This window comes from Symsagittifera roscoffensis, chromosome 10 (assembly GCF_963678635.1).
Source record: "Symsagittifera roscoffensis chromosome 10, txSymRosc1.1, whole genome shotgun sequence".
NCBI lineage: Eukaryota > Metazoa > Xenacoelomorpha > Acoela > Convolutidae > Symsagittifera > Symsagittifera roscoffensis.
Genome location: NC_087071.1, coordinates 25,220,474 through 25,247,601, shown reverse-complemented (window position 1 = coordinate 25,247,601; position 27,128 = coordinate 25,220,474). Strand labels below are relative to the sequence as shown.

Below are 27,128 nucleotides of genomic sequence, written 5' to 3'. Positions count from 1 at the left end.
TCAAAAATTTGACTATTCCGAAGGCCATAACTTTTTAGTATCAGAAAAGTTAGGTAAGAGTTGCGTGAGCAAATGAGCTTCCCATAACCCGTATGGCCATCGGAAAAATCAATGTTTAGTTTTGTAAGTTTTTATAAGAGTTTTTGATTTTTCTCAAGAAATACCCTCCCAAATCAAAGATTTTGATTTCAATCGAAACTACAGGTTGATTGAATCTCTTCCGCTTACGCTGCTACGCCCTATTTTTTCACAAAATGCTATGATTCTGGGAAATGTCAAATTTCTGATTGGTTGACCGTTTCTTGGACTTCTCTCGCTAACTATCCTGTCATATCTGATATCATAGGTTTAATCTAAACAACATGTTGTTGGATGCTTAATTTTATAACTGGGTTATCCCAGTTTCTTTTTAAAAAATTTGTGGAGTTCAAACAAATCGAAGTTTTGAAACTTCGACAATTTTTTCTTAACTTTTATCTTCACGAAATATGTGTTTTTATGTTTGTGTTGTAACGCTTCGCTTCGCCTCTGTGTACTAAAACCAGATTGGATACAAAAGTTACTTTGAAGCCAGATTAAAAAAACAGAACCAAAATCAAATAATTTAGAAATATTTCTCAGATAACAACAAGTCAATTATAAGCAAATACTTTTTTGATAAAAACATGGATTAAACTCACGTGATTGTGGGTATACTCCCCTGGCCTCTTTTCACCTAAAAATTTTGTCTACAGCCATCGAAAAAGTCTGTGGGGGAAAATTTTACCCAAATATTTGATTTTGTTTTCATTTTCTCAAAAATTAGGCCTCTCAAATCTGAGTTTTGGTTTCAATGAACAAAATGGTTTCGAAAAACTTTCTGCATGAGCGGCTCCGCCCAAATTTGTTTACATACAAACTTTGGCGAACTAAATCTTCGAATTATATTTGATTTTTGGCCTTTTCTTTAAATTTTTGATTTTTCTTGAAAGCTATCCTGCCATAATTGAGAATTTAGGCTCAACTCTCAAAGAATTCGGTTGTCTGGATAAAAACAACAAGAAGCCGCAGCTAAAACTGGAGGTAATTGTTTGATTTTGAATGGAATTGATATGCTGACTTGGCTCGATACGAAGGATTTCAAAATTGGACTTTACCCAAAACCTCAGTTGTTTCCCTAGTAAAGTAGAAATTTTTTTTGAGATAATCAATTTTCCCACGGAGATAACATTTCCTTTTCAGAAAATTAACAGGCCATCGTTTCTGCAGCAACCATTATCGCAACCCGGTTGTTTCACTTGGATTTTTGATCTTAGATTTGATTTGTTTATTTTTCAAGAAAAACCATTTAGTTTCTAAAAAACGGTCAAAAATTCCAAAAAGAGTTCAAAAGGACTTCCAAAATCCATGTTTTTTTCCTGCAAAGAGCAGGTTGTTACCGTTTAAGCGGAGAAAGTTCTAACAACCGGATGTTTTGATGGAACACAACCTGAGGTTTGGCACGTAGATTTTGCGTAAGGTCAAAAAGTTTCAAAACTTCGACTTTTGGAAGGCCGTTACTTTTTTCTTAAGCAAACTTAGCATAGCCATTCATACAGAAAACTTTTCAACAAAGTGTTGTTTTCATCAGACCTATGATATCAGATCGATTGAACTCAGAATCTTACATTTCGGAGTTATTTCAAAAAAAATTATAGAAATGTCTAAGTATCAAAAGTTTGACTTTCTTGAGGGCCATAAGTTTTACTATCAGAAATGTTAGGGAGTAGTTGCGTGAGCAAATGAGCTTCCCATAACCCGTATGGCCATCGGAAAAATCATTGTTTTAATTTTGTAAGTTCTTAAAGAGTTTTTGATTTTTCTCAAGAACTACCCTCCCAAATCAAAGATTTTGATTTCAATCGAATAAACAGGTCGATTGAATCTTTTCCGCTTAAGCGGCTACGCCGTATTTTTTCACAAATTGCTATGATTCTGGGAAAGTCACGTTTTTGATTGGTTGACCGTTTCTTGGACTTCTCTCGCTAACTATCCTGTCATATCTGATATCAGAGGTTTAATCGAAACAACATGTTGTTGAAAGCTTAATTTTATAACCGCGAATGCCCAGTTTGTTTTTAAAAAACTTGTGGAGTTCAAACAAATTGAAGTTTTGAAACTTCGACAATTTTTTCTTAACTTTTTTTTTCACGAAATATGTTTTTTTTTTCAATTTGTGTTGTAACGCTTCGCTTCGCCTCTGTGTTCTAAACCTAGATTGGATACAAAAGTTAAATTGAAGCCAGATTAAAAAAACAGAAACAAAAACAATTAATTTACAAAAATTTTTCAGATAACAACAGGTTAAATATAAGCAAATATATTTTGATAAAAACATGGAATAAACTCCCGTGTTTGTTGGTATTATCCCCTGGCCTCTTTTCACCTGAAATTTTTGTCTACAGCCATCGTAAAAGCCTGTCGGCGAATATTTGACTTAAATGTTTGATTTTGTTTTCATTTTCTCAAAAATTAGCGCTCTCAAATCTGAGTTTTGGTTTCAATGATCAAACTGAAATGGCATGAGCGGCTACGCCCAAATGTGCTGACATACAAACTTTGAAACCTCTATGTGTATGATATTGAATGGATTTGATATACTGATTTGGCTCGAAATGTAGGATTTCAAAAATTGGACTTTACCCAAAACCTCAGTTGTTTCCCTAGTAAAGTAGAAATTTTTTTTGAGATAATCAATTTTCCCACGGAGATAACATTTCCTTTTCAGAAAATTAACAGGCCATCGTTTCTGCAGCAACCATTATCGCAACCCGGTTGTTTCACTTGGATTTTTGATCTTAGATTTGATTGTTTATTTTTCAAGAAAAACCATTTAGTTTCTAAAAAACGGTCAAAAATTCCAAAAAGAGTTCAAAAGGACTTCCAAAATCCATGTTTTTTTCCTGCAAAGAGCAGGTTGTTACCGTTTAAGCGGAGAAAGTTCTAACAACCGGATGTTTTGATGGAACACAACCTGAGGTTTGGCACGTAGATTTTGCGTAAAGTCAAAAAGTTTCAAAACTTCGACTTTTGGAAGGCCGTTACTTTTTTCTTAAGCAAACTTAGCATAGCCATTCATACAGAAAACTTTTCAACAAAGTGTTGTTTTCATCAAACCTATGATATCAGATCGATTGAACTCAGAATCTTACATTTCGGAGTTATTTCAAAAAAAATTATAGAAATGTCTGAGTATCAAAAGTTTGACTTTCTTGAGGGCCATAAGTTTTACTATCAGAAAAGTTAGGGAGTAGTTGCGTGAGCAAATGAGCTTCCCATAACCCGTATGGCCATCGGAAAAATCATTGTTTTAATTTTGTAAGTTCTTAAAGAGTTTTTGATTTTTCTCAAGAACTACCCTCCCAAATCAAAGATTTTGATTTCAATCGAATAAACAGGTCGATTGAATCTTTTCCGCTTAAGCGGCTACGCCGTATTTTTTCACAAATTGCTATGATTCTGGGAAAGTCACGTTTTTGATTGGTTGACCGTTTCTTGGACTTCTCTCGCTAACTATCCTGTCATATCTGATATCATAGGTTTAATCGAAACAACATGTTGTTGGATGCTTAATTTTATAACTGGGTATTCCCAGTTTGTTTTTAAAAATCTTGTGGAGTTCAAACAAATCGAAGTTTTGAAACTTCGACAATTTGTTTAAAAAAATTTTTCGCGAATTTCGTTTTTTTTTAAGTTTGTGTTGTAACGCTTCGCTTCGCCTCTGTGTACTAAGTCTAGATTAGAGACAAAAGTTATTTTGAAGCAGATTCAAAAAACATAACCAAAAGCAATTATACTAGAAAAAAATTTTTAGCTAACATTAAGTTAATTATAAGCACATTTTTGGACGAAAACTTGCAATAAAATCCAACAATTTAACATACGCTCACTTATTAAGGAAGAAATTTCAAATTGAAATCCACAGTAGGCTTTTCGACAGCTCCTAAGTGATCTTAAATATGACCTTCAGTCAGCTCAATATGCTCATAGTTATATCTAGGGGCAGTGAACAAATAAAGCAATTCTTTTCAATCAACTCAAAACATAAGCTTTTGAATTCTCGGTGATGCCAAAAATTTAGGCCTTATCGGTCGTGATGCAAAAACTAAAATTTTCCATTTTTTTGTCCAAATTGTTAAATTCTCAAGATCGTATTATAAATTTGAACTGAGAAGAATTACAGCGAGCCCAAAACGACGTTTATAGCTTCAGTGTACGTGGTGTAAATTCAGTTGAAATTTTGGGGGAGCCCGAAGTGCGGACATTAAAATTAAAATCCACCTAAAGCTAACTTTTGGCAGTTAGTGAAATCTTTTTCCTGCCTTTTTTAAGAACATTGGGCTGCCTTCCGCTGTCGCAAAACGCATTCATAGAAAACATAGTAATTAGATGCGAATGCTTAACTATTCATGAAATTTATCAAAGCAATTAGGCTAAAAGCAAATGATAGTATCCTGGATGATATTGAATTATACGCTAACTTAAATAAACCTGTGTCTAACTTACTGTAGCCGACAATCTTAGATATCCTCTGTGAGCTCCGAGGGTTTTTACCAGCCGATCTGGCTTAAAAACCATTGGGTAAAAAATCCTGTGGGCCTTTTGGCTAAGATCATTCGCATCAAGCTGCCAATTTCGCTTCTGTGCCTTTTGACTAAGATCATTCGCATCCAGCTGCCAATTTTGCTGCCAATTTTCCCTTCTTAGTTTAACAAATTGTATTTCTTAAAGTTCCTGTACTCGAGCAATTTGCCAAGCAAAATGCCTGGAGCAGCCACACCCGTCCATGCAAAGTAGCCCGTCCTATTGAACAGGAAAGATGCACTCTACTTCAGCCGCACGAGGTTTTCAGCAACCGGTCCGAAGTCCCCACCCCCGCAAATATATAATTCTGTGACTCAGAACTGAGAAGATGCTTCAAAAAAATTATGCTCAAATTGAGTAAGTGTTAATAAATTGATCTTTTTATCAGTCTTTTTGTTTTCGAGTTTCATTAATTTTCTAGTACTTAAATTGCAATTATGACTAAAAGCGAGTTTCGATAATTTTCTAGTACTTAAATTGCAATTATGACTAGCAATTATGGGTACGACGATTGCCCGAGTGCCGTTTCCAACGATGTGGCCCCTGAAATGCAGTGATTGCGATGCAGTCATCACGGAAGCTTCTTTGAAACGCGATATCATCCGCCACGCAAAGAAGACACCTTATATAGATCAAGTTGACGTTCTTTTTGAATGCAAATTCTAAAAGGAGGCCTTTCAGATCGAAAAAAAGCCGCAACCCATCGACGACTCATTTCAAGAATCCTCTAATCGAAATCAAAACAGATCCTGTAACCGAGCATTTGCGACGCAAAAAGTCCTGAGCAGGCCCACCCGTCAATGCAACGTAGCCCGTCCAATTGAACAGGACAGATGTTCTGTATCTTCGTCCACACGATGATTTCAGCAACCGGTTCCGAGCTCCCCTCGCCTGCAAACTTCTAGCCCGGGAGACCCCTTGTGCATGAATTAAGACTATGAACGCCCCGGTTAAGTCCTCCACCACTGCATTATACACGATCGGTCGACCCCCGGAGCATTAATTAGCACTACAAACGCCCAATGAAGTAGAAGAAATGTTTATTGCCGATCAATGAATAGGTTCGCTCATTCCCCCAAAACTCAAGAAGTCAAGAAGACAGCATTCTATGCAGATTACGCTAATTGCGTCAGAGATCCAAAAATTGAACTGTAGCAACATGACGAGAGAGCCATAGTGTACAATGCGGGGCACGAAACACTTCTCTGCAGGGTTAACCCAGACAAGCTGAACTCTCAAATGGCCATCCAACTTGAATCAAAAACCAGTAATCCCCCCTGTGCCGATAGAAGAAGATCCCCCCTGTGCCGATCATGAATTGTGGGCTCCTGGCCTCGATGGATGGACCTGCGCTAGTTTGGCTAAAATAAAAACGTTCGTACCAACCTTTACGTCTGTCTTGCACTTGTACTTCTTTTCAAATTTTCCAACGATTTCCCAGAGGGAATCGACAAGGTCTTGATAATTTTGCGCCCTATAGCGCTATCAAACGTGACATACAAACTTCTCCCATCAATGATCTGCAAACGATTATCCTCGTGGCTCTAGACGAACAATGGCATCTCACACAGGCAGCGAGTCCAAATGCTCCAAGAAAGGTATCCTCTATCTTAAGCATAGTGATGCATTTAACAGTGTGGAACACTCACTCATTTCTGAAGCTCACCGACAAAGCCAGTGCCCAGAATGGATTATACCAATCTAACAGTCCGCTTACACAGATTGTACTACACAGCCAGCCGTACTATCTGACAAGTCACTCTGAGACCCAGTGAACGTTTCCAGAGGTAATAGGCAAAGCTGCTCACTCAGCGCCCTATTATTCAATCTGATCCAGGATCCGGTCTTCAGGAGTGGAGAGATGACATAGTCTTCCTGCGTGGGCTAAATGGAAGACTTAACAGTTGTGTTGGAGGACGCATCCGAAGCAACAGGGATCCTGCAGAAAATAATTGACTGCGCCCATTCACTGGGCTTCACCTTCAATCCTGCCAAATGCGGAGCTGCAAACTTCTCCATACCCTTCACTATCGGAGACCACCTGGTATCAGTGGTGAACGAGGACAGAGCTTACAAGTTTCTTTCAACAACCGCATTTGCGTCAATGGTTGGAGGACTCGAGTCCTGCCTGCTTCGAGAGAGCTTGGACCTTAGCGCAGCTAATTATTGATTTTCAGCTATCTCCTATACAAATGTTATATGCTCTCAGGACAAAACTCACTCCGATGTTATAACATCTGCTAGAGAATTCACATACCAACCAGAAGATAATTGATAGAGCCTTGAACCGAGCATTATGAAAGTTGGCAAAACGCATCCTTTGTCTACCTGAAAAAATAAATTGAACCGCTTAAAAGGGGGAACTGGACTTCCTGACTTGGTCTTACGAAAGTTAAAATGAAGTGAAACTATGTGTCAATGCTTTTATTTTCAAAGACTCTTTTTTTAATTTATGGGTTGTTGACCTGGAAATTGCTGACCTGGGAATTGGATCGTCTAATTAGGAGGAGGTGGTACGCGCAAAAAATCAGAATAAGAAAGCTGGACTCCCAAAGATGTCAAAAGAAATTTCTCTAGCCCTGCAGCAAATACGCAAGTACTTGAAACTGAACATCGAGTTGCAACTTCACCATGACAGGTTAAACATGCAACTTGCAGATTTGAGCTAACAAAACCCGTGGCCAATGCTCAATTCCTCACTTACAAAGTTGAGTCTTGCATCCTTATTAGATGCTCGAGACCAAGGCAGTTGCTGAAAGTAGCTCAGCTCATCATCTAATGCGACTAAGGCGATATACAGCTTCCACACCAAATGTTGTGACTGGCGGTTCATTCATCGTGCTAGGTTGAACCTCAACCCTTTACGCGGAAAAATCAGCTGGTGTAGAAACCAAGAAGCGACCTGCCTCCGCTGCCATTTGAATCAAGAGAAATTGAACCATATGATCAATAACTGTCCAATTAACCGTAAGTCAGTGATAAGCAGACACGACGAGCCGCGGAATCTCATGGAAGCAAGTATTACTGTACATAAGACCATCAACAAAGAGCAATGGTTTGGGATCCTGCAGCCTGACCTGCTTGTCCAAAAACAAAAACCAGACAATCCTCATCCTCGATATCAAAATTTCATCAGAGTCCGCAGAAACACAAAAACAGCACGACACTGATACAGCAACCAAATAAGAAGCACTGAGGAGCACTTATAACATATAGGTTCATAAAACATCCTTCCATACTGTTCAATTTGGAGCCCTAGGAAGTGTTCGACGATGCACACAAACACTTTTCGAAAATCTGCTCAACTGAAGAAGGAAGAGCAACATCCTTGTGAGGTTATTGGCCAAAATGTCCATCATGCATAGAATCTTGCAGTCGAAAACATTACCGGAAACGCCCACACTTATTAGATTGTGACCTACAAAAGCTTATCCTCTCCAAAGGCTATTCGCTGTTCAAACACCTCAACTATTGATAGACTTCAATGTATACTAAGCTTTTCCAACTTTCAGTCTTTGCTATTCTCATTGACCTCGCTATTTCACCACTGTTAATTTTTTTCGATTCTGAGGAATTAAACCTTTAATCTGTTCTTGTCAGCTTAATATCTGGCAAGCTTAGCATTGCCGGGAACCAGTTTTAAACCGAGCTTGCTTTAGTTGGTTTACGGATTGCGCGGGTCTATCGAGTACGGTCAACCTTAAATTTCTAACAAAAATGTTTTAATTACCTTTAGAAGCACGAAGATGTTTGAATTTAGGCCTGTTGAACTACGTGAAAGGCCAAAACTTACATTGAAAGTTTTAGTTTTGAAACTTTAGGTTTCAGAGCGTGTGAACAAATGAATTATTTTTGCTATAAGCTTTTAAATTCTCGGTGATGCCAAATGTTCAGCCTAATGGAGCGTTGTGTAAAAAATGAAAATTTCAAAATTTTGTCTTTTTTTGTCAATTTTTACTTTTTTTTCGGGGTTATCAAAAGTTAGAGCGCAGCGCATTTTTAACGAACACAAAACGACGTTTGTAGCTTCAGTCTACGTGGATTAATTATCAGATGAAATTTTGGGGGGACCTGAATTGCGGCCAACTTTGACGAAAGTCCACCTATAAGCTAATTTTTCTTTCGTGCACTTTTTTACCTTTTCAGGGAAATTGGGCCGCCCTCCGCTGTCGGACAGTGCATTCAAAGAAAATCAATAAAATAGATTTGAATTCTTACCCATTTAAAAATTTTATCACAACACTTAAGCTAAAAGCCAATGACAGTATCCTGGATCATATTCAATTATACACTGCTTATAGTGAATGTGCGGCTATCTTACCGTAGCCAGTACTCCCGATTATCTTCTGCTAGCGCCATGGGTTTGATCAGCCGTTTTAGTAATAAAAACTATCGGGTGTTAAAAAACAGTCAAAAATAATTCTCGAATTGCATAAATTATAACGTGAACGTGCAGTATACTACATGGTTAAGGAATTGTTTTCAGGATTGCGCAAGGGCTAGTGCGCTGAAAGTAGTAGTCATAAATAAATGTGGCCTTTGAAAAAGTTTCAAGCCTTTATTTGCAAAAATTGACCTTATATCGAAAGTTTCAGCATACAGATACGCTAAGCTTTTTTTTTAACATATAAAAAAATGCTTAGCGCCATGTACAAGCAGAATCACAGAAGGCTATACTGTGATCTACTGTAGTTTGATGATTCAAATACAAGCCGGCAGGGTGTTTAGTTACCCCAATCAAAACTATGATTGCTTAATTCTGCCATTTTCTTGATCATATGGGAGCTCATTCTGAAGCGACATTGCTTCCAATCTTTCAAAATAGATCAAGAAATGGTATGGTTTGAGCTGTAGTTTTGATATTGCCACCAAAACACATAGTGGAGGGACATGCATATCAGCTATCGCTTCTGGACCTTTTGGCTAAGATCATGTGTGGTATCTATTCTTGTCAGCTTAATATCTGGCAAGCCTAGCGTTGCCTGGCACCAATATTTGACTGACTTTTCCCGACCGAGTTGACACCAAATTTTTCTTCAGTTGGCTCACAGGTTCTCTTGGTCTCACACAATCATCGGGTACGGACGGTCCATTTTAAAATTCCGAACATAGGTTTTTCAACAACCTTTGAAAACCAGACAAAACTTAAATTTTTAGCCTGGTGAACAGCGGTAAAGGCCAAAACTTATCTAAAAGATTTGAATCTGTACAATTTTAGGGTTCAGATCGTAGATGATAGCCATATCTAGGGCTTTGAATAATTGAAGCGATTCAAATAAATCAATACGCTATTATAATCTTTTGAATTTTCGGTGATGTCAAAAAATTAAGCCTAATCGAGCGTCATGCCAAAATCGAAAACTTCACAAAAAAAGTGTATCCGTTTTTTAATTTTTCAGTGTCGAATCATAAATTGGAGGTCAGGAAAAATCCAACGAGGGCAAAACGATGTCCGTAGTTTTAGTGCATGTGGAGTTATCATCAGTGAAAATTTGAGGGAAAATTTGCGGCCAATTTTAACGAAAATCTACCAAAAAGCCGTTTTTTTTAAGTTAGTGCTTTCTTTTTCTCGCATCTGTAAGAATATTAGGCTGTCGGAGAGTGCATTTTAGAAAATTCTATCAAAACTGTTTAATTTCCAAAGCTGTACAAAATCTTGTCCCAAAAAAACTGTGATGGAAGGAAGCTTTTCGGTGCACAGCGTGACAGTTTCAACCTTTTTTTCTTCAAACGAAGACAGTCGTGCAACACTGGATTAAAGTACCTCTGTTTCATTAGAGGTAGATGAATTGCACATTTAATCCTCCTGTGAAAGGAAAAGTGATCCTGCGTTGGTCAATTTGGTAGATAGATAGGCAGTTCTCCCCCCATTTACAGTAAATCACTGCACCTCAGTCTATGTTTGCTTACAGTTGTGGGTTTCTGCAAGCTCAAAAAAGTACAAGCTTTTCCCGAAACGAGATTTTTCACCTAATTTGAAGCAAGTTTATCTTAAAAAAACCGCTCAAAAACTGCGCAAGATTTGAGTGGTTTTGAGCAGTTTATCTAGAAAAATCGCTCGAAAACCGCTCAAATCTTGCTTGATTTTTGAGCGGTTTTTTTTTAGATAAACCGCTCAAAAACCGTTCAAATCTTGCGCGGTTTTTGAGCGTTTTTTTTTATAAACCGCTCAAGACCGTTCAAATCTTGCGCGGTTTTTGAGCACTTTTTTTTTAAAAACAAGCCGTTCAAAAACAACTGACGAAGGAAGAGCAACACCCTTGTGAGGTAATTGGCCAAAATGTCCATCATGTATAGAATCTTGCAGTCGGACACATTACCGGAAACGCCCACACTCATTAGATTGTGACCTACAAAAGCTTATCTTCTCCAAAGGCTATTCGCTGTTCAAACATCTCAAACATTGATAGACTTCAATGTATACTAAGCTTTTCCAACTTGCTTTGATTTCCAACTTTCAATCTTTGCTATTTTCAATGACCTCGCTATTTCACCACTGTTATCTTTTTTCGATTCTGAGGAATTAAACCTTTAATCTGTTCTTGTCAGCTTATTATCTGGCAAACTTAGCTTTGCCGGGCAGCAGTTTTAAACCGAGCTTGCTTTAGTTGGTTTACGGATTGCGCGGGTCTATCGAGTACAGTCAACCTTAAATTTCCAACAAAAATGTTTTAAATACCTTCAGAAGTACGAAGATGTTTGAATTTGGGCCTGTTGAACTACGTGAAAGGCCAAAACTTACATTAAAAGATTTGAGTTTTTAAACTTTAAGTTTCAGAGGGTGTGAACAAATAAAATATTTTTGTTATAAGATTTTAAATTCTCGGTGATGCCAAATGTTCAGACTAATGGAGCGTTGTGTAAAATTGAAATTTTCAAAATTTTGTCTTTTTTTTGTCAATTTTTACTTTTTTTCGTGGTTATCAAAAGTTATAGCGCAGTGCACTTTTAACGAACACAAAACGACGTTTGTAGCTTCAGTCTACGTGGACTAATTAGCAGATGAAATTTTGGAGGGACCTGAATTGCGGCCAATTTTGACGAAAGTCCACCTATAAGCTAATTTTTATTTCGTGCATTTTTTTTTACCTTTTCAGGAAAATTGGGCCACCCTCCGCTGTTGGACAGTGCATTCAAAGAAAATTAATAAAATAGATTTGAATTCTTACCCATTTAAAAATTTTATCACAACATTTAAGCTAAAAGCCAATGACAGTATCCTGGATCATATTCAATTATACACTGCTTATAGTGAATGTGCGGCTATCTTACCGTAGCCAGTACTCCCGATTATCTTCTGCTCGCTCCGTGGGTTTGATCAGCCATTTTAGTAATAAAAACTATCGGGTGTTAAAAAACAGTCAAAAATAATTCTCGAATTGCATAAATTATAACGTGAACGTGCAGTATACTACATGGTTAAAGAATTGTTTTCAGGATTGCGCAAGGGCTAGTGCGCTGAAAGTAGTAGTCATAAATAAATGTGGCCTTTGAAAAAGTTTCAAGCCTTTCTTTGCAAAAATTGACCTTTTATCGAAAGTTTCAGCATACAGATACGCTAAGCCTTTTTTTAACATATAAAAAAAAGGCTTAGCGCCATGTAACAGCAGAATCACAGAAGGCTATGCTGTGATCTACTGTAGTTTGATGATTCAAATACAAGCCGGCAGGGTTTTTAGTTACCCCAATTTTAACTATGATTGCTTAAGCCACATGATCAAGAAAAATTAACTATGAATGCTTCTGCCATTTTTCTTGATCATGTGGGAGCTCATCCATTTAATCCTCCTGTGAAAGGAAAAGTGATCTGGCGTCGGTCAATTCGGTAGATAGATAGGCGGTTCTCCCCCCATCTACAGTAAATCACTTCACCTCAGGCTATGTTTGTTTACAATTGCGAGTTTCTGCAAGCTCAAAAAAGTACAAGCTTTCCCCGAAACGAGATTTTCCACATAATTTGAAGCAAGTTTATGTAAAAAAACGCTCAAAAACTGCGCAAGATTTGAGTGATTTTGAGCAGTTTATCTAGAAAAACCGCTCGAAAAACCGCTCAAATCTTGCTTGATTTTTGAGTGGTTTTTTTTTAGGTAAACCGCTCAAAAACGGTTCAAATCTTGCGCGGTTTTTGAGCGTTTTTTTTAGATAAACCGCTCAAGACCGTTCAAATCTTGCGCGGTTTTTGAGCACTTTTTTAGATAAACCGTTCAAAAACCGCTTAAACCGCTTTTAAGGAAGCAAGATTTTGAGCATAATTGTTTAAAAAACCGCTCAAACCGCTCAAATCTTGAGCGGTTTTTTGAGCGTTTTTTTTTACAAATCGATCAAAAACCGCTCAAACCGCTCATTTTGAAGCAAGATTTTGAGTCCAATTGTCTAAAAAAACCGCTCAAACCACCCAAATCTTGCTTCAAAAGAAGCGAACAACCTCAAATTGGGATCCCTTCTCGAGAAGACAGCGTGCATGGAAGATTCTCTAACAAAACCGTCGAGCAAACTTTTTAACTTTCCAAAATTTTTAAAAAATAATCAGCGGAGTGAAAAAAAAGAAAGAACCTGACAGGTGAGCAATTGCATGCAACCCACTCTAGCACAGCGCGGCATACTTTTTTCTAGAACAAGAGCAACTTGATGCCAGTCTAAAAACAATAACGCTTAAAAATTGTTTCATTACGATCAAAGCTACATGTTCAAAATGCCTTAAGAAACAGACGATATATTTTTCTGCTATTTAGCTGCGAAATTTTTTATTAGCTTAAAATAACGCTCCTAAATGTTCTTTCAAATTTTGGTTAAAAAAACCGATTGGTCAATTGCCCAACCAGGATTATCAAACAGAACCTTGAAGCTGCAGTTTTTTTAAGTTCGAAGATTTAATTAGAACTTCAAGCGCACTGAATTAACCAAAAAAAGTATAAAAGAGCAAGCGAATGTAAGATACTCTGGTACAAAAAAATCTAATTTTGCTCAGCACTAGTCTTTTGATGCCTCGCTTTAATGCTATGCTAAAAAAAATAGATTTTTTAAATCACGTTGCTCTTAAAATTATCATTGAAAATTATTTCTGTAGTTATTGTCTTTCATGTTGCGCCGACTTGTAGTGTTTGTATCAAAAGACAAAGAAAAACACTCAATTACGAAAGGAACTGATACTTCAATCATGCTCAAAAAGTGACATCATTTTAATGAAATAAATCAGATCTTTAAAAACAAAACTAGTTCACTTGCATTTAATACTACTACTACTACTAAAAGACTTTATTCCCTGATAATGGGCAATGACAAAATAAAAAGTAAAAACAGCACTAAGCGCGACAAGTCGCGCATTTACACTTTAAAAAATAGGAATTTGAAGAGTTCAAATTAAAATCCGTCAATTTGTTGAACAACAGTGTTTCTAGATGTTTTTTTCACAGTTGATGGATTCTGCAACAGGTTGATCCCCTTTCCTGAAACATAGTTTGCGTTCTCCACAGTCCGATAAAAATAGCTTCCCCATGTGGTGATCTTGTGGACTTTCGGTAGCGCGAACACAGTTGTATTGTTGGACCGATTACCCGCTCGTGAGTAATAAAAAGAAACATGATTAAAAATATTAAAATCATAACGGTTTTGCAGAAGTTTACTGAAAAGAACAAGGTCGTTCAGGATAATTTGATAGCAAATGGGTAAAGTACGTAAAATCAAAACGGCAGCAACATAATTATCTCTCCCAGAAACCCATTTTACAGTTTTCTTGTGAAGTTTTTCCAGTTTTTTGAGCAAAGTCACATTTGGGTTCCAGACATATGAGTTATACAAAAGAATACTTTGAACAGAGGCAACATACACAGATAATTTCGTCTTTACCGGGGCGCTAAAAGGAAAAGTCCGTTTGATATAATAAAAGCTCCGCATGTTTTTGCCCAATTTAGTATTGATATGGTTCTTCCAATTAAGGTCTGGACATAAATTGACACCCAAATCTTTAACCGAATTGGATATAGTTATGGCAGTATCATTAAGAAAAAACTGACTGTTTGTGACAATTGTGAGTAACACAGTTTTGCTGGGGTGAAAAGTTAAACCATTATCCTTGACCCAATTTGCAACTGAATTAATATCATTTTGGAATAACTCGGGACTAGACTTTGAGAAAAGCTTTAAATCGTCTGCAAAAAGGTAACAACTGGACGACTTCACAAAATCAGGTAAATCATTACATTAAAAAAAATTAAACGGCCCAAAAATTAATAACAAAGGGCCCAAAATACTGCCCTGCTGTACAACACTGGGAACAGCAGTCTCTCTGAGTGCGACCTGAAAGATACGAAGAAAGTAACTCAAAAAACATATCATCAAAACCAAAAGCGCGTAGTTTGAATAACAACTTATTGTGTGACACTATGTCAAAAGCTTTTTTAACAGCAAAATAAACTAAACAGAATAATAATAAATATTACCATCACAAAAGCTGTACACTTTATTAATGTAGTCTAATAGCTGAGTAAACGTGCTGCGCCGGCATCTAAAACCGTGCTGTGCATTTGAGAGTACGTCACGAACACGGTTGTAAACAAAATTAAAGAGGATCTTCTCTAGAACGAGAGACAATCGGGGTGAAATACTAATGCCTCTGTAGTTACACACATCAATTTTACTGCCAGATTTGAATACAGGTATAACATACGCTTGTTTCCAGATATTTGGCCAGAGACGCGTAGAAATAATGCAAGTAGAAAGAACGTAAACAAGCGGCGCTAAAGTATTGGTACAGTTTCTAATAATGAAAGGGGGGATACCATCAGCTGCAACCGAGGCAGTGTCCGGAATTTTCTTTAAAAGCAATTCAACATCAATGGAACTAAAAATGACTTCATCTAATTTAATACATGTGTCATCGCTTACTTCAGGCATCGGCGGAAAAAACCACTCCTGTTTAAAAACCGAAGATAAAAACGTATTGAATAAATTTGCTTTGCCATGGTCGTTTTGACGCTTTTACTGACATGTAAGTAATTTCAGCAGGTAGCATACCACCACCAGATAAATTTTTAAGAAATTTGTAACAATTATTTGTATCAAGAGTTTCAAAATTAGATATTAATGTTAATTTGTCAAGCTCAACGGACTCCATAAGGGTAGCTTGTAAATCACCAAGCTTGTGAGAGCTAAGCAACCCAACAGACTTTAACCGTCTCTTCTCAGTAGCAACCATATTAGTGACGTGAACAGAGTGGATAGAAAAATAAAACGGTAAAAGCTGCCTTTTCTTGCGCTTGACCTTAACAGACATGTAAACTGCATTTATAAGGATGTTGTATTACCATCAAACTGGAGGGTGGCATTTGAGAGCAACTATTTGATAATAGTACAAAAGAAAGTTGTTGAAATACATCAGACCAAGGTCAAAATTAGAAAGATTAAAACTGCCTTTAGAGTAAACGGGAACATCGCAGGAACTGGATGCCCATTCGTTGTAATTAATGTGAATGTTGATAGAAATTGGATAATGATCCGAACAAAAAGTGCTAGAAAGGACAGATACAGAGCAAAGGTTTGGACAGTTAATAACAAAAATGACTAAAACATTGCCGTTAATATGAGTACTGTTCTCGACTAACTGAACGCCATTAAACTGTTCAAACAAATCAATGATTGAATTTGAATAGTCTGAACAAGCGGTATTGGACGTTCAACAGATATCTGGGGAGTTAAAATCGCCGCAATAGAAATAAAGCCATCAGGATGTCTAGCAGCAAATCAACTAGTATATGATAAAATACACGAGTTGAGCACATTACCCTGAATGCGGTACTCGGAAGAAACTGGTGGGTTGTAAATAGTAACAACAAGCAAATGGGGGTCGGTGTTGATAATACAACCACAAGCAAAATCGTAATCAGCGCTAGTAAAATCTTAAGCGTAATATTGCGAGCAAGATTTGTACACAATTGCAACTCCGCCATGAATACCATTTCGCCTAATGCTTTGTGATATAACAGTATAACCACAGTCAGGAAGGATCTTATCAGTAGTATCCAGCCAGGTCTCTGAAAGACCTAGAAAATCAGGATTGTAAACAGATAGAACGTTAACACAGTCTAATCGTTTTCGTACACTCGCTATACTGCGAATGTTCCACACAATAATACTAATGTCTGATAGTCAAGACTGGATAATAATTTCTACGTTGTTATGGAAAAGCTTCAGATTTTTAGCTCAGCTTTAGGAGTTCCATTTTGCATGAGCTCCCAGCGTTTTTTCAAAACACGCTTTTCCAAAATAACTTCTTCTTTTGACAGCGATTTGTTAATAAAGACTGGGTAATCATAATTCCGAAGTTTATATCCTTTTGTCAAGCATTTCCTTGCAGTCCGTTCATTGGAAAATTTAACAATAAGGGACCGAGGGCGATCCGATTGTTCATTAAAGAGACCAAGCCGTTCTACCAGATTAATGTTGTTTTTATCCCATTCACCGAATGTTTTCTAGAATATTCTTTAAATGTTCTCCATCGTGTTCCAAACGCTTTGCATTGGACAAGTTTTTAGTTTCAGGTATACCCTGAATTCTAATTTCATTACGTTTATCAATGATGTCCATTGATGAATGGCGGGAGAGGGTGGCACTGGGGGGCCCAAGTGTCCCCAATCCAGCACTGAGTCTGTACGATTAACTTGAGTTGTAACTTTTTCAACCACAACAGGCAATTGCTCAGAAATAACTTCAGCAATATTTTCCTTCAATTTTGCAACTGTACTTGTATGTTTCATCAAAAAACAAAAATTGCAGCGAAAAAGAAGTAACTTAGCTTATTTAGCAACTTGAGGATTGAGGTCGACAGGAAGCCCTGAGCAGGAATTGTGAAACCATGCCTAGCAAATATCGCACTGGATCCACTGTTCACCGGACGCCCCACTGCCTTTCGCACACTTCGCACACGAGTCTTCTCAAGCTAGAGTCGAGCCAGATCTGCCACATTGAACACCAGCCATTCAAACCGGAAACTACTTAATAAGTTTATCACAACAATTAGGCTAATACTGTCCAGTTTATTTAATTTTCGACGGGAAGTTTTTTCAACTATATAAGCAAGAGGCTCGAGTTTACTGGCCTGTTCTGCATACACGGTTTCATTTAAATTTATTCTGACAATATCAACTATCTCGAACACCTCGAACGCAAACTTAACTTCCTCATCGTCAAAAAAAGCAATGAATTTCGCCCACTTTTCCGTCTTGTAATTCGACAAAACTATTAGCTTGAGATCTTGAATAGATCGTGTTATTGAGATGTAAATCACCCTGGCTGCAACAGAAGAAACGGGCTGAATGAAAATCTTTTTTCAACTGAATCAGAAGCGGAGTATCTTCCATGGAGTAGGCATCGTTGCCTTGGAATGGTTTGCTGAAAAGCTCGCTGGTGAAACCCTGCAAGTGATCGCGTTCAACCGGAGTTTGATGCAACAGTTTGTTTCTGAAATAACGTTGCACTAGAAGTCGACAGGTATTAACAGTTCCTGTTAAAGTTCGAACCAAAAGATGATTAGCTGACTCAAATTGGGTTGCTGAAGTCGTCCTAAGACGACCAAATGTGCTAAATTGCCATGAAAGATGCCTCAGAAGATGGAAATTGATAGAATCAAATCCCCTCATGGTGTACTTATTTGAGAGGTTTCGACACGCTGAATCCAATAAAACACCACAAAGATCAGCGTGATGGTCTGATTCATAAAGAGACCTGAGTGCATAAACTATGTAACTCAAGTCTCGAAGGTTTCCATGATGCTCAGTCATGAAAGGCGCGAAAACTATTGGCGAAAAGTAGAGCAGAAAAGTTTTCAACTCAGAGACCTTGAAAACACAAAGCCTATTAAGAGGACGTAAGGCGCGGGTTAACTCAGATGGGAGCGAGACATCTTTAATCCAAGGGTCTACTTCAGGTACACAGCTTAAAATTTCACATAAAAATTTCAGCAAATCGCAGGCAACACCTTTCAGTGGCAAGTTTTCGATCATCGCAAGCAATGTTGAGGCCCCTCGAATGCCACGAGTCTCAAGTTCGGGGTCATTTTGGTTTGATAAGTGGTGTTTATGTTTGCAACCATAGTATCCATTGAACTGCTTCTTTTTCAGCAATTGCGGCTGGCGTGTAAGATCATCTATCAGCATAATTGTTATGAACTTCAGGTCTTATTTTCGGTTCTCGTGAACTATTTGAGCTGGCTGGCTGATTTCATTTTTTCATTAGTTGAATACGAAATCCCAATCACTAAATTCAAATCCATATCATAGGGCACATAAAGTAAGATTAGCAATTGAAGACCTAAGTTTGGGTGGCAGGTCAGCACACGCTATCCACACAGGGTAGGCAGACTCACGGTGAGAAGCCCTAACTTTGGCCCCATCGATGTTTAATATCAGACAAAATCTCATTGTTTCTCCTTCCAGTATACGTTCCAGTTTGAGATCAGTGTGTGAATTCGAGCTCGAGTAAGCCATTATAACATCAACGTTTTCTTGCACTCGCTGAACGAGACTATTGAAACATTTCAGAAAATTGACCTCAATATTAGCATAATTTTCTTTTTCGTGAAGGAAGATTTCTTCTTCGGTGACTTTACTCACCATTCTTTTGATTCGTTCTGATGCCTGGTGCGTTCTTTTCTCCGTGCATTAATTTCTCGTGCTTGATTAGATCCAGCAGCAAATGATCTGACCCAAAAGGTTTCGCAATAAACGACATGAGCGAAACTGTTGAATTTTGAACAGTTACATCTGATGTCTCGCTTATATTCCCTGAACTAAATTTGAAGCCCCTTGATAATGATTGCAAAGCAAAATCCCTATTATTGGCGCCTGAGTCTTGTGACTCATTTTCGGTAACTGAAAAAATATCAGAGCAGACGCTTTCAGCCTCAAAATTATCTGTTATCTCTTCCGGCTCGAAATTTTGCGCATTCACCGTTCCGTTTCCGGGAGTTTCGACAACGCTGTCTTCTGATGGTGGTTATTCTTCACAATTCACAGTTTGCCGATGAAAATGTTGCAAGATTGCAGTTGATTCTATTTTTTTAGCATATGTTTTCGCTTTCGATTTTTTCAACTTTTTTAAACGATTGCATTTGTGTGTCACAACATTCAGCTTCGGAAATTTTTGGTGGACCGGCTTCGTTTTGAACAGACTCACTAGCGATTGTATAGGTTAAAAAGCAGGGCTGAGGAGATTGATATCTGTGAGTTGAAGGGCTTTCAAATTCCTCAGCTCTGTTTTTGTTCCGGCTCACTGTTCTTAGGATTTTCATGATTAGGGAATTTGCATTGATCATTGTTTCCGAAGAAAACATCGCCGTATTTCACTGTAAATTCTTCGTTGACTTTTATGTTTCTGATTACCTTTAAGCAAACAGATCCATATTTCAGCCGACAGTTGTAACCCATGAAATAATCGCAGTTCGGCTGGCGACTATGATTCACAAAGCGAATTGGACCCAGCAAAAAAGCATCTTTTGAACTTAATTGACCCCTCGTTATGGACAATTCTCGAGATTCATTCTCCGATTCCAAAGATGTATCTACAAGGAATCCCATTGGAGACGACAGTGGTTCTGAGCGGGGCTTCACTTCTATCCCTTTTGGGTTAAATAAACGGAAACCTCCGTAGTTATCCCGTAGGAATGACAGTTTTTTCTGTAATGTGTCGTCGTACAACTTCCAAATTTTTTCGTGAACTTTCGTGAACTTTCGAGATCTAACCAACAAGACCCAAACAAAATTTAAACTGGTTTTCGGCTAACATCACTCCGATCATTTATCTAATTGTTTGCGATTAGACCATCTAACGCAACAATACTAACGACGCTTGCCAAGTGTGTCTGAAAAGAGCGCGGAAAAATTGATTTTTCTTGTTTCGGATTCAAAAAAAGACACGCTCACTGGTGGTCTTAGATGCGGTACAACTGACTGCTCGAAAAAAAGCTCAGTTACTCAATTAAGAAAAAGAAATCAGAAAAATGCTTTGAAACTCAACTATAACAAGAAATTAAAAACTCTTCCAAATTTTAATGCAGCTTTTTTATAAACTATTCTAAGTGAATTCAACTAAAACCTTTGATAGCAGAAGATAGCACAATTTTAGAAAGCACAATTTTCGAAGCAACTAAATAATCTATAAGACAACCTTTTCATTAACAATTGGCATTTATATTTCAACCACAATCAACATAAACCAGGACTTCCTTACTAAATCCTCGCATTCGGCAAAATTAAAGAATGGTCCACTGATGGTCCACTGTTTTCCGGGGCCGGGGTTACAGATGCACTTTGAAGGGTTAAGCGGTTCAACTCACGTCCTTTCTGGCTTACTAATTTCCTGCATGTCTTGTAAGCAAGTAAGGGCGTAAGGGGGTACTTTTGTTGTACAATGCCTAAATACAACAATATTTTTTAGTATTATCAAAAAGAATTGTCAAGAAAGACACGGTTCTTATGTCTAAGGGAGCAAAGTTTACTGGGTGAAAATTTTGTTTTTGATTTTTATCTTTGCAAAAACTAAGGCTAGTGTAATTGTATCTCATAATAGCTGTTAATCTGGAGTTAAATAAATAGAAGACTAGCTCTTGAATTTGGCACTTATTTCTTCACAAACGGGATTCCTTGAAGTTTCCGATATCTTCACCGGAGACAGCATGGTATCCAATAATTCATCTGCCATCACTCTTTTCGCCAGATGGAGTGCAAATTTGCTCGGCTGCTTTCCCGCCGAAATCTCCATCAAGTCTTCCCGTTGTGCCAGACGGGAGTTAGTGATATGTTCCATTTAGGGTTGTCATCTACACTTTGAAAACCTTCGCGCTCAAAGTTGAGCAATTCCTTTACTTCATCTCTCTAAAGTACAGCTCAAACTTCTGAGAAGCATGAAAATTTTGTTTGACTTAACTATCACAAAATCAAGGTAGGCTCTTTGTTTACCATGTCTTCAAAAAATTCCATTTAACAGCTGAAATAAAAGTTTTTAAACAAGTTATAGACTCTCAAGATTACTACCTTTAAATTGCAAAAACCTTCTTTATACCTTGGTAGAAGAACAACTGTTAAATTCATCCTAAAGTGTAACGCGGATTTTGTTTTTGGTTTGCAAACATTTGCTTATCAAAACCTGTTTTTTCAGCTGACTTCGCTGACTGAGTATGTTTTACCTGGTTTTCTCGCGGGCTATTTCCATGGCACTTCTCATTTCAGCCATCCTTATGTGAAGTTCCTTCAGGAACACAGACCACTTTTCTCCTTTATCTGGGCACGGTTGGTTAGCAACGAGAGGGAAAGGAGAATTGGCTGGTGTCAAATCCGGCATCGGCGGCAACTGCGACTTCTTTCGAAAAAAGTGCAAACAATAAAAACAAAACTTTTACTTCGAAAACTTGATGCTAAAAAACATTTTTTCAATCTTTGACTTGGGAACTTACAACTCTTATTTACTACAAGAAATCCATGTTGAGAGAACCCCCATTCAATAATTCACTAAATAAAAAATTGCACCTAAATTTTTGTTACCTGGTGATAATCACTGGTATTTGGCGAGTCTACTGCGTAATCCGACAGTGTTGGGCTCAGATCCCCGCGAACTGTTGCGTTCGGCAGTGATAGATTAACGGTCGAAGACGTGGATTGTAACTTTCATTGAGTTGAGCTAGAGCCTTCTCCGCCAAGTTTGATTGCCGCGTGTTCCTCTGTAACGGCCTTCTGTGATTTGCTCAGGAAATTAATATCGTATATGACCAAACGCTTTTTTTCTGATTTGAAATGTTTCGGACGGAGTTGACTAGCTTTTCTTCCTCTTTGTAACTCTGTCAAATAGCCAGCTTCGCCCAGTCTATTTCTTTTTTTTTGCCCTGTGCATAGCAATTGAACGCTCAATAACTCTCCTCCATTTATTTAAATTAGTATTTTCCCCAGGAATCAAATTATTCCGAGCATCAAAACTTGTCCCACCCCACTCTTTACCAGTAGCACACAATTTATACAACCCTTTTTTCTCAAACAACCAAAACACGTTTTCTTGTATTAACGACTGTTTCACAATGATTTCGTTTTCGAAATCCGTGTCAGATTCGTTAAATCTCTTTAACTCTGGGCAGTTACTAGCTTTCCACGACATTCAGATTTTGAAAAACCAAACAGTTGTATGAAACTTAAAAAAACCTTGAATAATTGTAAGTTGAATAATTGAATGTCTTTTTGTTGACTGGTTTTATCGGTTCTGGTTGAATTGAGTTGCTTTAGGATGGGGATGTTTGTTGCAGCAGTTTAAAAAAATTTGTGCGAGTAAATACTTGTTCCTGCATTTACTCGCAAAAACAGGAACAAGTATTTACTCGCAAACATTTTTTCAAACTGCTGCAACAAACAACCTAAAAGAACTCAATTCAACCAGAACCTTAAAATCAGTCAACAAAAAGACACTCAATTATTCATCCTACAAAAAACGGACGGTTCAAAAGTCAACATTTGCTTATGCTCTAATCAAAATTTTCAGAGATCGAAGCGGTACTCAATTTTACTCTTCCTTTGTTCCGTTTCTCTACAGACTGCGCTTTCTGTTTTTTTATTGTACGAAATCTATCCATGCCGGCTTTGCTAGCTGCTTTTCTTGCCCTCTCATACGCATCCGGAAACGAACTGCTGTTGAAAAGACTTCAGATACTGGCTGAAAATAATAAGTAGACTTATACAGTTATTTTTAAAGCCATTTGCTGAGCTTATTTCAAACAGTTTTTTCTTGACTCATGGGAGCCAAAGCACTGGAGCCTGGTAGTTTAAAAAACTTTTCACTTTAATTTGCGACTTTCAAACTATTTTTAAGTAATCATCCCATAGACGCTGTGTTCAAGGCTAACATATTACCTTTGAAGTCTTTGGTGCTGTTCGGGGAAGCAGCGTTTCTTTTTTCACATTCACTATCTTTGTGAGGGGAAATCAATTCTGTTGTCAAACCATCCCTTCCTTATATGAGAGTTCGAAGTTTCTTGCCACCGGCCTCAGGGTTGGCGACATAGACCAGATTGTGAAGATCAACCTTGGATGATCCCTCTCCGAAAAACCTTGAGCAATCAGTTAGTTCTGATTGGTTGTAAATTTTACTGGAAAAATTCTAGAATTTTCGAAGAAATGACGTAGGCGATGACGTCATTACCATAAAAGGAAAATTGCGTGGGTGGTGACGTCATTTCTAATTATAGAATGACGTCATTACCATAAAAAGTAAAATGCGTAGGCGGTGACGTCACTTCTATTCAAAGAATGACGTCATTACACTAAAAAGGATACTTGTGTGGTTGATGACGTCATTGTTAGTATAACTCCGCTCATTTTGTTGGGTTAAATCATTAGTTTTGTTTGCAAATCAGAAACAGTCATTTGAATTTTACTTCCAATTTTACATTTCGCTACTTCACAAAAAGAAAAAAGTAAGTATGTTCATTCAATTGGTACTTTAAGTTTTTAATTTTGGAACAATTCTTAAGTCCCAAATTTTTTAAGATAAAGCCTGCTCTTAACCGAAATGAAAAAATCAAGTGTGAAAATTGTGGAATTATGTACAATCGCCAAAACGCTGCTCGACATCAAAAAAGATGTGCTAAAGGAGTTATTTCTTGTCCTGATTGTAAGTATTCCACTTACAGTCAACAAGAAATGAACTATCACGTTTGAAGCAATAAACGATTTGTTCGTCTTGCAAAAAAGAGTTCCCAAGATACTGCTCTCTCCAACAGCATCGGAGAAAAGAACATGGAACTAAGCAACGGAAACACAGTGATAATGTAGCGGACTTGAACAAGATTGTGGAGGAAGAAGGGGAAGATGGTGAAAAACTAAAGGAGGAACTTAGTGCTTCTCAACATTTTCTGGTGGATACGGAGATGGAAAATGGGAGACATAAGGTGTTTAACTTCCAAATGTCCAAGTTAGAAACTAAAACAATCAACGAGAAACTAGAGGAAGTCTTCATTAAGCTCGACTCTGCGGCTAAAATCAACATTGCTCAGGGGTTTGTTCTTCGAAATATTGGGACAGGTGAATATGGATATTTCTACGCGCATGAAAACAATACTTTACTTGAAAAATCCCGATTGCTTTATACTAAAGCAGATTTGGTAACAATCCAAGGAAAATTAGAAAAATTTGATATTGTGGAGCAATGTACTCAAGAACGCCAGAATACAAAATGGAGATTCGAGTTGATTACTAACACTAAAATTTTTGCTGCTTTACTGAAAAACATCTCAATGGGTTGTCCGGACTCTTTCCCGTTCTTACCCGAATCTTTACAACGACATACGCAGGGGAACTGTCTTTTATCTAACAAAGACAAGGAACCTTACAAAGATCATTTATGTCTTTTCCGCGCATTGGCCATGTACATGAACGGGCACAAGAGTCTCGACTCTCACACTTCCAGATACTTAACAGAATTTATATCAAAATCTGGTTATGATCCTAAAAAATTTGGTGGAGTTTCAGCAGAAGATTTACCTGTTGTCGAGGAAATTGTTCAAAGATTTATCTTTATATACGATTTCGATATCCAAGAAGGTGAATATGTAGGAGAACTAGCTCGACAAAGTATCGTAAGACTTGACAAAACTGTCATATTACTGAGGTTTAACAATCATATCATTCATACAAATGATATTGATTATTTCTTCAAGTGCTTCCGGTGTCCTAGTTGTGATACTTTCTTCAAAAGATCTGAGTTTCTCAACAAACACCTACTGAGATGTACGGATCGAGTGAAACATATTTACCCAAAGAACGTGTATGAGCTTCGAGAAACCTTGTTTGAAAAACTAGAAGGACTCAATCTTCCAGTTTCTGAAGATAACAAACGTTTCAATAATCTAGCAATTTTCGATTTTGAGTCGATTTGTGTTCCCAAAGAGGAACTAAAAGAAACACAAACTACAAGCTGGATTGGAAAACATGTTCCAATTTCAATCTCTATATCATCAAATTTAATTGATGAACCCATCGTTTTGTACAACAGCTAAACGAACCCGGTGCTTCACTTCTTTCCCTTTTGGGTTAAATAAACGGAAACCTCCGTAGTTATCCCGTAGGAATGACAGTTTTTTCTGTAATGTGTCGTCGTACAACTTCCAAATTTTTTCGTGAACTTTCGTGAACTTTCGAGATCTAACCAACAAGACCCAAACAAAATTTAAACTGGTTTTCGGCTAACATCACTCCGATCATTTATCTAATTGTTTGCGATTAGACCATCTAACGCAACTATACTAACGACGCTTGCCAAGTGTGTCTGAAAAGAGCGCGGAAAAATTGATTTTTCTTGTTTCGGATTCAAAAAAAGACACGCTCACTGATGGTCTTAGATGCGGTACAACTGACTGCTCGAAAAAAAGCTCAGTTACTCAATTAAGAAAAAGAAATCAGAAAAATGCTTTGAAACTCAACTATAACAAGAAATTAAAAACTCTTCCAAATTTTAATGCAGCTTTTTTATAAACTATTCTAAGTGAATTCAACTAAAACCTTTGATAGCAGAAGATAGCACAATTTTAGAAAGCACAATTTTCGAAGCAACTAAATAATCTATAAGACAACCTTTTCATCAACAATTGGCATTTATATTTCAACCACAATCAACATAAACCAGGACTTCCTTACTAAATCCTCGCATTCGGCAAAATTAAAGAATGGTCCACTGATGGTCCACTGTTTTCCGGGGCCGGGGTTACAGATGCACTTTGAAGGGTTAAGCGGTTCAACTCACGTCCTTTCTGGCTTACTAATTTCCTGCATGTCTTGTAAGCAAGTAAGGGCGTAAGGGGGTACTTTTGTTGTACAATGCCTAAATACAACAATATTTTTTAGTATTATCAAAAAGAATTGTCAAGAAAGACACGGTTCTTATGTCTAAGGGAGCAAAGTTTACTGGGTGAAAATTTTGTTTTTGATTTTTATCTTTGCAAAAACTAAGGCTAGTGTAATTGTATCTCATAATAGCTGTTAATCTGGAGTTAAATAAATAGAAGACTAGCTCTTGAATTTGGCACTTATTTCTTCACAAACGGGATTCCTTGAAGTTTCCGATATCTTCACCGGAGACAGCATGGTATCCAATAATTCATCTGCCATCACTTTTTTCGCCAGATGGAGTGCAAATTTGCTCGGCTGCTTTCCCGCCGAAGTCTCCATCAAGTCTTCCCGTTGTGCCAGACGGGAGTTAGTGATATGTTCCATTTAGGGTTGTCATCTACACTTTGAAAACCTTCGCGCTCAAAGTTGAGCAATTCCTTTACTTCATCTCTCTAAAGTACAGCTCAAACTTCTGAGAAGCATGAAAATTTTGTTTGACTTAACTATCACAAAATCAAGGTAGGCTCTTTGTTTACCATGTCTTCAAAAAATTCCATTTAACAGCTGAAATCAAAGTTTTTAAACAAGTTATAGACTCTCAAGATTACTACCTTTAAATTGCAAAAACCTTCTTTATACCTTGGTAGAAGAACAACTGTTAAATTCATCCTA

At 37.5% G+C, this 27,128-nt stretch overlaps 1 non-coding gene across 1 annotated transcript; it reads left to right on the top strand.

The window, feature by feature from the left end:
* The first annotated feature begins 9,505 nt into the window (after positions 1–9,505).
* Positions 9,506–9,696, top strand: LOC134855798 (U2 spliceosomal RNA). Its single transcript, XR_010164643.1, has one exon. It is a non-coding gene; the product is annotated as a U2 spliceosomal RNA (small nuclear RNA).
* Positions 9,697–27,128: the final 17,432 nt, after the last annotated feature.